Genomic DNA, 9,719 nt, shown 5'->3' with positions numbered 1-9,719 from the left:
GCTAGACCATGCAGTTTTGAAAGCCAATTGAGAAATGGCTCACTGCCTGAACATGGAGCACAAAAAAGCCTACAGCACCTGGTATTCCCAGGCGGTCTCCCATCCAGGTACTAACTAGGCCCGAAACTGCTTAGCTTCCGAGATCGGGCGCATTCATTGTGGTGTAGCCCTAAAATTGAGAAATGCTAAGAGTATTACTCTTATGCATTTACAGTTAGTAAGCTAAGCCATAAAGCCACTTGCAACATGATACCACGCTCATCACCCGATCAGCGCTCGATCAGGCTCGATCAGGCGAGATATATAAGACTTGTGGGCCCATTCAGGACTCCTATGTCTGGTTGGATAACTTTACTCCATCCATCCTGTTTCTGTTGCAGGGAGTTGGAGAGAACAACCAACACAACCATGGCTTTCTTTCAGGACTCTTTATGGACTCAATATTCTCTGAACTGCATTACATGTGAAGGTAGATTTATTACCCATGAACACACTACCCGTATGTTAATTTTATGTAAATAGGTAGCGCCAGCCCTCATGTCGTTGTCCAACATTTCCGCTATTAAAAGGGATACATTTATTTTGGAATCATAAGCAAATTTAAAAAGAAATTGAGAAGTGGCACAATTACTAATCATAGAGCACAAAAAAGCCTACAGCACCTGATATTCCCAGGCGGTCTCCCATCCAGGTACTAACTAGGCCCGACACTGCTTAGCTTCTGAGATCAGACGAGATCAGGCACATTCAGTGTGGTGTGGCCGTAGGCTCTGGGCCTTCTGAGATTTGTACCTTTAAGCATCTAGTTGGCTAGACCATGCAGTTTTGAAAGCCAATTGAGAAATGGCTCACTGCCTGAACATGGAGCACAAAAAAGCCTACAGCACCTGGTATTCCCAGGCGGTCTCCCATCCAGGTACTAACTAGGCCCGACACTGCTTAGCTTCCGAGATCGGGGGCATTCATTGTGGTGTAGCCCTAAAATTGAGAAATGCTAAGAGTATTACTCTTATGCATTTACAGTTAGTAAGCTAAGCCATAAAGCCACTTGCAACATGATACCACGCTCATCACCCGATCAGCACTCGATCAGGCTCGATCAGGCGAGATATATAAGACTTGTGGGCCCATTCAGGACTCCTATGTCTGGTTGGATAACTTTACTCCATCCATCCTGTTTCTGTTACAGGGAGTTGGAGAGAACAACCAACACAACCATGGCTTTCTTTCAAGACTCTTTATGGACTCAATATTCTCTGAACTGCATTACATGTGAAGGTAGATTTATTACCCATGAACACACTACCCGTATGTTAATTTTATGTAAATAGGTAGCGCCAGCCCTCATGTTGTTGTCCAACATTTCCGCTATTAAAAGGGATACATTTATTTTGGAATCATAAGCAAATTTAAAAAGAAATTGAGAAGTGGCACAATTACTAATCATAGAGCACAAAAAAGCCTACAGCACCTGATATTCCCAGGCAGTCTCCCATCCAGGTACTAACTAGGCCCGACACTGCTTAGCTTCTGAGATCAGACGAGATCAGGCACATTCAGTGTGGTGTGGCCGTAGGCTCTGGGCCTTCTGAGATTTGTACCTTTAAGCATCTAGTTGGCTAGACCATGCAGTTTTGAAAGCCAATTGAGAAATGGCTCACTGCCTGAACATGGAGCACAAAAAAGCCTACAGCACCTGGTATTCCCAGGCGGTCTCCCATCCAGGTACTAACTAGGCCCGACACTGCTTAGCTTCTGAGATCAGGCGCATTCAGTGTGGTGTGGCCGTAGGCTCTGGGCCTTCTGAGATTTGTACCTTTAAGCATCTAGTTGGCTAGACCATGCAGTTTTGAAAGCCAATTGAGAAATGGCTCACTGCCTGAACATGGAGCACAAAAAAGCCTACAGCACCTGGTATTCCCAGGTGGTCTCCCATCCAGGTACTAACTAGGCCCGACACTGCTTAGTTTCTGAGATCAGACGAGATCAGGCGGATTCAGTGTGGTGTGGCCGTAGGCTCTGGGACTTCTGAGATTTGTACCTTTAAGCATCTAGTTGGCTAGACCATGCAGTTTTGAAAGCCAATTGAGAATTGGCTCACTGCCTGAACATGGAGCACAAAAAAGCCTACAGCACCTGGTATTCCCAGGCGGTCTCCCATCCAGGTACTACCTAGGCTCGACACTGCTTAGCTTCTGAGATCAGACGAGATCAGGCGCATTCAGTGTGGTGTGGCCGTAGGGTCTGGGCCTTCAGAGATTTGTACCTTTAAGCATCTAGTTGGCTAGACCATGCAGTTTTGAAAGCCAATTGAGAAATGGCTCACTGCCTGAACATGGAGCACAAAAATGCCTACAGCACCTGGTATTCCCAGGCGGTCTCCCATCCAGGTACTAACTAGGCCCGACACTGCTTAGCTTCTGAGATCAGACGCATTCAGTGTGGTATGGCCTTAGGCTCTGGGCCTTCTGAGATTTGTACCTTTAAGCATCTAGTTGGCTAGACCATGCAGTTTTGAAAGCCAATTGAGAAATGGCTCACTGCCTGAACATGGAGCACAAAAAAGCCTACAGCACCTGGTATTCCCAGGCGGTCTCCCATCCAGGTACTAACTAGGCCCAACACTGCTTAGCTTCTGAGATCAGACGAGATCAGGCGCATTCAGTGTGGTGTGGCCGTAGGCTCTGGGCCTTCTGAGATTTGTACCTTTAAGCATCTAGTTGGCTAGACCATGCAGTTTTGAATGCCAATTGAGAAATGGCTCACTGCCTGAACATGGAGCACAAAAAAGCCTACAGCACCTGGTATTCCCAAGCGGTCTCCCATCCAGGTACTAACTAGGCCCGAAACTGCTTAGCTTCCGAGATCGGGCACATTCATTGTGGTGTAGCCCTAAAATTGAGAAATGCTAAGAGTATTACTCTTATGCATTTACAGTTAGTAAGCTAAGCCATAAAGCCACTTGCAACATGATACCACGCTCATCACCCGATCAGCGCTCGATCAGGCGAGATATATAAGACTTGTGGGCCCATTCAGGACTCCTATGTCTGGTAGGATAACTTTACTCCATCCATCCTGTTTCTGTTGCAGGGAGTTGGAGAGAACAACCAACACAACCATGGCTTTCTTTCAAGACTCTTTATGGACTCAATATTCTCTGAACTGCATTACATGTGAAGGTAGATTTATTACCCATGAACACACTACCCGTATGTTAATTTTATGTAAATAGGTAGCGCCAGCCCTCATGTTGTTGTCCAACATTTCCGCTATTAAAAGGGATACATTTATTTGGGAATCATAAGCAAATTTAAAAAGAAATTGAGAAGTGGCACAATTACTAATCATAGAGCACAACAAAAAAGCCTACAGCACCTGGTATTCCCAGGCGGTCTCCCATCCAGGTACTAACTAGGCCCGACACTGCTTAGCTTCTGAGATCAGACGAGATTAGGCACATTCAGTGTGGTGTGGCCGTAGGCTCTGGGCCTTCTGAGATTTGTACCTTTAAGCATCTAGTTGGCTAGACCATGCAGTTTTGAAAGCCAATTGAGAAATGGCTCACTGCCTGAACATGGAGCACAAAAAAGCCTACAGCACCCTGTATTCCCAGGCGGTCTCCCACCCAGGTACTAACTAGGCCCGACACTGCTTAGCTTCTGAAATCAGACGAGATCAGGCGCATTCAGTGTGGTGTGGCCGTAGGCTCTGGGCCTTCTGAGATTTGTACCTTTAAGCATCTAGTTGGCTAGACCATGCAGTTTTGAAAGCCAATTGAGAAATGGCTCACTGCCTGAACATGGAGCACAAAAAAGCCTACAGCACCTGGTATTCCCAGGCGGTCTCCCATCCAGATACTAACTAGGCCCGATACTGCTTAGCTTCTGAGATCAGACGAGATCAGGCGCATTCAGTGTGGTGTGGCCGTAGGCTCTGGGCCTTCTGAGATTTGTACCTTTAAGCATCTAGTTGGCTAGACCATGCAGTTTTGAAAGCCAATTGAGAAATGGCTCACTGCCTGAACATGGAGCACAAAAAAGCCTACAGCACCTGGTATTCCCAGGCGGTCTCCCATCCAGGTACTAACTAGGCCCGAAACTGCTTAGCTTCCGAGATCGGGCGCATTCATTGTGGTGTAGCCCTAAAATTGAGAAATGCTAAGAGTATTACTCTTATGCATTTACAGTTAGTAAGCTAAGCCATAAAGCCACTTGCAACATGATACCACGCTCATCACCCGATCAGCGCTCGATCAGGCTCGATCAGGCGAGATATATAAGACTTGTGGGCCCATTCAGGACTCCTATGTCTGGTTGGATAACTTTACTCCATCCATCCTGTTTCTGTTGCAGGGAGTTGGAGAGAACAACCAACACAACCATGGCTTTCTTTCAGGACTCTTTATGGACTCAATATTCTCTGAACTGCATTACATGTGAAGGTAGATTTATTACCCATGAACACACTACCCGTATGTTAATTTTATGTAAATAGGTAGCGCCAGCCCTCATGTTGTTGTCCAACATTTCCGCTATTAAAAGGGATACATTTATTTTGGAATCATAAGCAAATTTAAAAAGAAATTGAGAAGTGGCACAATTACTAATCATAGAGCACAAAAAAGCCTACAGCACCTGATATTCCCAGGCGGTCTCCCATCCAGGTACTAACTAGGCCCGACACTGCTTAGCTTCTGAGATCAGACGAGATCAGGCACATTCAGTGTGGTGTGGCCGTAGGCTCTGGTCTTCTGAGATTTGTACCTTTAAGCATCTAGTTGGCTAGACCATGCAGTTTTGAAAGCCAATTGAGAAATGGCTCACTGCCTGAACATGGAGCACAAAAAAGCCTACAGCACCTGGTATTCCCAGGCGGTCTCCCATCCAGGTACTAACTAGGCCCGACACTGCTTAGCTTCCGAGATCTGTGGTGTAGCCCTAAAATTGAGAAATGCTAAGAGTATTACTCTTATGCATTTACAGTTAGTAAGCTAAGCCATAAAGCCACTTGCAACATGATACCACGCTCATCACCCGATCAGCGCTCGATCAGGCTCGATCAGGCGAGATATATAAGACTTGTGGGCCCATTCAGGACTCCTATGTCTGGTTGGATAACTTTACTCCATCCATCCTGTTTCTGTTGCAGGGAGTTGGAGAGAACAACCAACACAACCATGGCTTTCTTTCAGGACTCTTTATGGACTCAATATTCTCTGAACTGCATTACATGTGAAGGTAGATTTATTACCCATGAACACACTACCCGTATGTTAATTTTATGTAAATAGGTAGCGCCAGCCCTCATGTTGTTGTCCAACATTTCCGCTATTAAAAGGGATACATTTATTTTGGAATCATAAGCAAATTTAAAAAGAAATTGAGAAGTGGCACAATTACTAATCATAGAGCACAAAAAAGCCTACAGCACCTGATATTCCCAGGCGGTCTCCCATCCAGGTACTAACTAGGCCCGACACTGCTTAGCTTCTGAGATCAGACGAGATCAGGCACATTCAGTGTGGTGTGGCCGTAGGCTCTGGGCCTTCTGAGATTTGTACCTTTAAGCATCTAGTTGGCTAGACCATGCAGTTTTGAAAGCCAATTGAGAAATGGCTCACTGCCTGAACATGGAGCACAAAAAAGCCTACAGCACCTGGTATTCCCAGGCAGTCTCCCATCCAGGTACTAACTAGGCCCGACACTGCTTAGCTTCTGAGATCAGACGAGATCAGGCGCATTCAGTGTGGTGTGGCCGTAGGCTCTGGGCCTTCTGAGATTTGTACCTTTAAGCATCTAGTTGGCTAGACCATGCAGTTTTGAAAGCCAATTGAGAAATGGCTCACTGCCTGAACATGGAGCACAAAAAAGCCTACAGCACCTGGTATTCCCAGGCGGTCTCCCATCCAGGTACTAACTAGGCCCTACACTGCTTAGCTTCTGAGATCAGACGAGATCAGGCGCATTCAGTGTGGTGTGGCCGTAGGCTCTGGGCCTTCTGAGATTTGTACCTTTAAGCATCTAGTTGGCTAGACCATGCAGTTTTGAAAGCCAATTGAGAAATGGCTCACTGCCTGAACATGGAGCACAAAAAAAGCCTACAGCACCTGGTATTCCCAGGTGGTCTCCCATCCAGGTACTAACTAGGACCGACACTGCTTAGCTTCTGAGATCAGACGAGATCAGGCAGATTCAGTGTGGTGTGGCCGTAGGCTCTGGGACTTCTGAGATTTGTACCTTTAAGCATCTAGTTGGCTAGACCATGCAGTTTTGAAAGCCAATTGAGAAATGGCTCACTGCCTGAACATGGAGCACAAAAAAGCCTACAGCACCTGGTATTCCCAGGCGGTTTCCCATCCAGGTACTAACTAGGCCCAACACTGCTTAGCTTCTGAGATCAGACGAGATCAGGCGCATTCAGTGTGGTGTGGCCGTAGGCTCTGGGCCTTCTGAGATTTGTACCTTTAAGCATCTAGTTGGCTAGACCATGCAGTTTTGAAAGCCAATTCAGAAATGGCTCACTGCCTGAACATGGAGCACAAAAAAGCCTACAGCACCTGGTATTCCCAGGCGGTCTCCCATCCAGGTACTAACTAGGCCCGACACTGCTTAGCTTCTGAGATCAGACGAGATCAGGCGCATTCAGTGTGGTATGGCCTTAGGCTCTGGGCCTTCTGAGATTTGTACCTTTAAGCATCTAGTTGGCTAGACCATGCAGTTTTGAAAGCCAATTGAGAAATGGCTCACTGCCTGAACATGGAGCACAAAAAAGCCTACAGCACCTGGTATTCCCAGGCGGTCTCCCACCCAGGTACTAACTAGGCCCAACACTGCTTAGCTTCTGAGATCAGACGCATTCAGTGTGGTGTGGCCGTAGGCTCTGGGCCTTCTGAGATTTGTACCTTTAAGCATCTAGTTGGCTAGACCATGCAGTTTTGAAAGCCAATTGAGAAATGGCTCACTGCCTGAACATGGAGCACAAAAAAGCCTACAGCACCTGGTATTCCCAAGCGGTCTCCCATCCAGGTACTAACTAGGCCCGAAACTGCTTAGCTTCCGAGATCGGGCGCATTCATTGTGGTGTAGCCCTAAAATTGCGAAATGCTAAGAGTATTACTCTTATGCATTTACAGTTAGTAAGCTAAGCCATAAAGCCACTTGCAACATGATACCACGCTCATCACCCGATCAGCGCTCGATCAGGCGAGATCAGGCGAGATATATAAGACTTGTGGGCCCATTCAGGACTCCTATGTCTGGTAGGATAACTTTACTCCATCCATCCTGTTTCTGTTGCAGGGAGTTGGAGAGAACAACCAACACAACCATGGCTTTCTTTCAAGACTCTTTATGGACTCAATATTCTCTGAACTGCATTACATGTGAAGGTAGATTTATTACCCATGAACACACTACCCGTATGTTAATTTTATGTAAATAGGTAGCGCCAGCCCTCATGTTGTTGTCCAACATTTCCGCTATTAAAAGGGATACATTTATTTTGGAATCATAAGCAAATTTAAAAAGAAATTGAGAAGTGGCACAATTACTAATCATAGAGCACAACAAAAAAGCCTACAGCACCTGGTATTCCCAGGCGGTCTCCCATCCAGGTACTAACTAGGCCCGACACTGCTTAGCTTCTGAGATCAGACGAGATCAGGCACATTCAGTGTGGTGTGGCCGTAGGCTCTGGGCCTTCTGAGATTTGTACCTTTAAGCATCTAGTTGGCTAGACCATGCAGTTTTGAAAGCCAATTGAGAAATGGCTCACTGCCTGAACATGAAGCACAAAAAAGCCTACAGCACCTGGTGTTCCCAGGCTGTCTCCCATCCAGGTACTAACTAGGCCCGACACTGCTTAGCTTCTGAGATCAGACGAGATCAGCCGTCATTCAGTGTGGTGTGGCCGTAGGCTCTGGGCCTTCTGAGATTTGTACCTTTAAGCATCTAGTTGGCTAGACCATGCAGTTTTGAAAGCCAATTGAGAAATGGCTCACTGCCTGAACATGGAGCACAAAAAAGCCTACAGCACCTGGTATTCCCAGGCGGTCTCCCATCCAGGTACTAACTAGGCCCGACACTGCTTAGCTTCTGAGATCAGACGAGATCAGGCGCATTCAGTGTGGTGTGGCCGTAGGCTCTGGGCCTTCTGAGATTTGTACCTTTAAGCAGCTAGTTGGCTAGACCATGCAGTTTTGAAAGCCAATTGAGAAATGGCTCACTGCCTGAACATGGAGCACAAAAAAGGCCTACAGCACCTGGTATTCCCAGGCGGTCTCCCATCCAGGTACTAACTAGGCCCGAAACTGCTTAGCTTCCGAGATCGGGCGCATTCATTGTGGTGTAGCCCTAAAATTGAGAAATGCTAAGAGTATTACTCTTATGCATTTACAGTTAGTAAGCTAAGCCATAAAGCCACTTGCAACATGATACCACGCTCATCACCCGATCAGCGCTCGATCAGGCGAGATATATAAGACTTGTGGGCCCATTCAGGACTCCTATGTCTGGTAGGATAACTTTACTCCATCCATCCTGTTTCTGTTGCAGGGAGTTGGAGAGAACAACCAACACAACCATGGCTTTCTTTCAAGACTCTTTATGGACTCAATATTCTCTGAACTGCATTACATGTGAAGGTAGATTTATTACCCATGAACACACTACCCGTATGTTAATTTTATGTAAATAGGTAGCGCCAGCCCTCATGTTGTTGTCCAACATTTCCGCTAGTAAAAGGGATACATTTATTTTGGAATCATAAGCAAATTTAATAAGAAATTGAGAAGTGGCACAATTACTAATCATAGAGCACAAAAAAGCCTACAGCACCTGGTATTCCCAGGCGGTCTCCCATCCAGGTACTAACTAGGCCCGACACTGCTTAGCTTCTGAAATCAGACGAGATCAGGCGCATTCAGTGTGGTGTGGCCGTAGGCTCTTGGCCTTCTGAGATTTGTACCTTTAAGCATCTAGTTGGCTAGACCATGCAGTTTTGAAAGCCAATTGAGAAATGGCTCACTGCCTGAACATGGAGCACAAAAAAGCCTACAGCACCTGGTATTACCAGGCGGTCTCCCATCCAGGTACTAACTAGGCCCGACACTGCTTAGCTTCTGAGATCAAACGAGATCAGGCGCATTCAGTGTGGTGTGGCCGAGGCTCTAGGCCTTCTGAGATTTGTACCTTTAAGCATCTAGTTGGCTAGAACATGCAGTTTTGAAAGCCAATTGAGAAATGGCTCACTGCCTGAACATGGAGCACAAAAAAGCCTACAGCACCCTGTATTCCCAGGCGGTCTCCCATCCAGGTACTAACTAGGCCTGACACTGCTTAGCTTCTGAAATCAGACGAGATCAGGCGCATTCAGTGTGGTGTGGCCGTAGGCTCTGGGCCTTCTGAGATTTGTACCTTTAAGCATCTAGTTGGCTAGACCATGCAGTTTTGAAAGCCAATTGAGAAATGGCTCACTGCCTGAACATGGAGCACAAAAAAGCCTACAGCACCTGGTATTTCCAGGCGGTCTCCCATCCAGGTACTAACTAGGCCCGACACTGCTTAGTTTCTGAAATCAGACGAGATCAGGCGCATTCAGTGTGGTGTGGCCGTAGGCTCTGAGCCTTCTGAGATTTGTACCTTTAAGCATCTAGTTGGCTAGACCATGCAGTTTTGAAAGCCAATTGAGAAATGGCTCACTGCCTGAACATGGAGCAC

General features: G+C 46.6%; 20 non-coding genes and 9 pseudogenes across 20 annotated transcripts; all 29 read right to left on the bottom strand.

The window, feature by feature from the left end:
- Positions 1-66: 66 nt before the first annotated feature.
- On the bottom strand, positions 67-175 carry LOC138495862 (5S ribosomal RNA; annotated as a pseudogene).
- A 475-nt stretch (positions 176-650) lies between these two features.
- On the bottom strand, positions 651-769 carry LOC138493686 (5S ribosomal RNA). The gene has a single exon (XR_011276686.1). It is a non-coding gene; the product is annotated as a 5S ribosomal RNA (ribosomal RNA).
- A 106-nt stretch (positions 770-875) lies between these two features.
- On the bottom strand, positions 876-984 carry LOC138495563 (5S ribosomal RNA; annotated as a pseudogene).
- A 475-nt stretch (positions 985-1,459) lies between these two features.
- Positions 1,460-1,578, bottom strand: LOC138494177 (5S ribosomal RNA). The gene has a single exon (XR_011277131.1). It is a non-coding gene; the product is annotated as a 5S ribosomal RNA (ribosomal RNA).
- Positions 1,579-1,684: 106 nt separating this feature from the next.
- On the bottom strand, positions 1,685-1,793 carry LOC138494817 (5S ribosomal RNA; annotated as a pseudogene).
- A 106-nt stretch (positions 1,794-1,899) lies between these two features.
- On the bottom strand, positions 1,900-2,018 carry LOC138494171 (5S ribosomal RNA). The gene has a single exon (XR_011277125.1). It is a non-coding gene; the product is annotated as a 5S ribosomal RNA (ribosomal RNA).
- Positions 2,019-2,124: 106 nt separating this feature from the next.
- On the bottom strand, positions 2,125-2,243 carry LOC138494276 (5S ribosomal RNA). Its single transcript, XR_011277221.1, has one exon. It is a non-coding gene; the product is annotated as a 5S ribosomal RNA (ribosomal RNA).
- Positions 2,244-2,349: 106 nt separating this feature from the next.
- LOC138495233 (5S ribosomal RNA) lies at positions 2,350-2,458 on the bottom strand (annotated as a pseudogene).
- A 106-nt stretch (positions 2,459-2,564) lies between these two features.
- Positions 2,565-2,683, bottom strand: LOC138493496 (5S ribosomal RNA). The gene has a single exon (XR_011276513.1). It is a non-coding gene; the product is annotated as a 5S ribosomal RNA (ribosomal RNA).
- Positions 2,684-3,366: 683 nt separating this feature from the next.
- Positions 3,367-3,485, bottom strand: LOC138494217 (5S ribosomal RNA). Its single transcript, XR_011277167.1, has one exon. It is a non-coding gene; the product is annotated as a 5S ribosomal RNA (ribosomal RNA).
- Positions 3,486-3,591: 106 nt separating this feature from the next.
- Positions 3,592-3,710, bottom strand: LOC138494210 (5S ribosomal RNA). The gene has a single exon (XR_011277161.1). It is a non-coding gene; the product is annotated as a 5S ribosomal RNA (ribosomal RNA).
- A 106-nt stretch (positions 3,711-3,816) lies between these two features.
- On the bottom strand, positions 3,817-3,935 carry LOC138494214 (5S ribosomal RNA). Its single transcript, XR_011277164.1, has one exon. It is a non-coding gene; the product is annotated as a 5S ribosomal RNA (ribosomal RNA).
- A 106-nt stretch (positions 3,936-4,041) lies between these two features.
- Positions 4,042-4,150, bottom strand: LOC138495861 (5S ribosomal RNA; annotated as a pseudogene).
- A 475-nt stretch (positions 4,151-4,625) lies between these two features.
- LOC138493685 (5S ribosomal RNA) lies at positions 4,626-4,744 on the bottom strand. Its single transcript, XR_011276685.1, has one exon. It is a non-coding gene; the product is annotated as a 5S ribosomal RNA (ribosomal RNA).
- A 677-nt stretch (positions 4,745-5,421) lies between these two features.
- Positions 5,422-5,540, bottom strand: LOC138493684 (5S ribosomal RNA). Its single transcript, XR_011276684.1, has one exon. It is a non-coding gene; the product is annotated as a 5S ribosomal RNA (ribosomal RNA).
- A 106-nt stretch (positions 5,541-5,646) lies between these two features.
- LOC138493583 (5S ribosomal RNA) lies at positions 5,647-5,765 on the bottom strand. The gene has a single exon (XR_011276592.1). It is a non-coding gene; the product is annotated as a 5S ribosomal RNA (ribosomal RNA).
- Positions 5,766-5,871: 106 nt separating this feature from the next.
- On the bottom strand, positions 5,872-5,990 carry LOC138493740 (5S ribosomal RNA). The gene has a single exon (XR_011276735.1). It is a non-coding gene; the product is annotated as a 5S ribosomal RNA (ribosomal RNA).
- Positions 5,991-6,097: 107 nt separating this feature from the next.
- LOC138494317 (5S ribosomal RNA) lies at positions 6,098-6,216 on the bottom strand. Its single transcript, XR_011277258.1, has one exon. It is a non-coding gene; the product is annotated as a 5S ribosomal RNA (ribosomal RNA).
- Positions 6,217-6,322: 106 nt separating this feature from the next.
- On the bottom strand, positions 6,323-6,441 carry LOC138497024 (5S ribosomal RNA). Its single transcript, XR_011278452.1, has one exon. It is a non-coding gene; the product is annotated as a 5S ribosomal RNA (ribosomal RNA).
- A 106-nt stretch (positions 6,442-6,547) lies between these two features.
- LOC138493547 (5S ribosomal RNA) lies at positions 6,548-6,666 on the bottom strand. The gene has a single exon (XR_011276560.1). It is a non-coding gene; the product is annotated as a 5S ribosomal RNA (ribosomal RNA).
- A 106-nt stretch (positions 6,667-6,772) lies between these two features.
- On the bottom strand, positions 6,773-6,881 carry LOC138495008 (5S ribosomal RNA; annotated as a pseudogene).
- Positions 6,882-7,574: 693 nt separating this feature from the next.
- LOC138493466 (5S ribosomal RNA) lies at positions 7,575-7,693 on the bottom strand. The gene has a single exon (XR_011276486.1). It is a non-coding gene; the product is annotated as a 5S ribosomal RNA (ribosomal RNA).
- A 106-nt stretch (positions 7,694-7,799) lies between these two features.
- On the bottom strand, positions 7,800-7,919 carry LOC138494955 (5S ribosomal RNA; annotated as a pseudogene).
- Positions 7,920-8,025: 106 nt separating this feature from the next.
- LOC138495370 (5S ribosomal RNA) lies at positions 8,026-8,144 on the bottom strand. Its single transcript, XR_011277603.1, has one exon. It is a non-coding gene; the product is annotated as a 5S ribosomal RNA (ribosomal RNA).
- Positions 8,145-8,251: 107 nt separating this feature from the next.
- LOC138495689 (5S ribosomal RNA) lies at positions 8,252-8,360 on the bottom strand (annotated as a pseudogene).
- A 465-nt stretch (positions 8,361-8,825) lies between these two features.
- LOC138493640 (5S ribosomal RNA) lies at positions 8,826-8,944 on the bottom strand. Its single transcript, XR_011276644.1, has one exon. It is a non-coding gene; the product is annotated as a 5S ribosomal RNA (ribosomal RNA).
- A 106-nt stretch (positions 8,945-9,050) lies between these two features.
- On the bottom strand, positions 9,051-9,168 carry LOC138494900 (5S ribosomal RNA; annotated as a pseudogene).
- Positions 9,169-9,274: 106 nt separating this feature from the next.
- LOC138494587 (5S ribosomal RNA) lies at positions 9,275-9,393 on the bottom strand. The gene has a single exon (XR_011277503.1). It is a non-coding gene; the product is annotated as a 5S ribosomal RNA (ribosomal RNA).
- Positions 9,394-9,499: 106 nt separating this feature from the next.
- LOC138494623 (5S ribosomal RNA) lies at positions 9,500-9,618 on the bottom strand. The gene has a single exon (XR_011277536.1). It is a non-coding gene; the product is annotated as a 5S ribosomal RNA (ribosomal RNA).
- Positions 9,619-9,719: the final 101 nt, after the last annotated feature.

This window comes from Ambystoma mexicanum, chromosome 10 (assembly GCF_040938575.1).
Source record: "Ambystoma mexicanum isolate Mex_15411 chromosome 10, UKY_AmexF1_1, whole genome shotgun sequence".
NCBI classification, from domain to species: Eukaryota; Metazoa; Chordata; class Amphibia; order Caudata; family Ambystomatidae; genus Ambystoma; species Ambystoma mexicanum.
The sequence above is the reverse complement of the archived record's forward strand: the minus strand, read 5'-3'. Positions and strand labels throughout refer to the sequence as shown.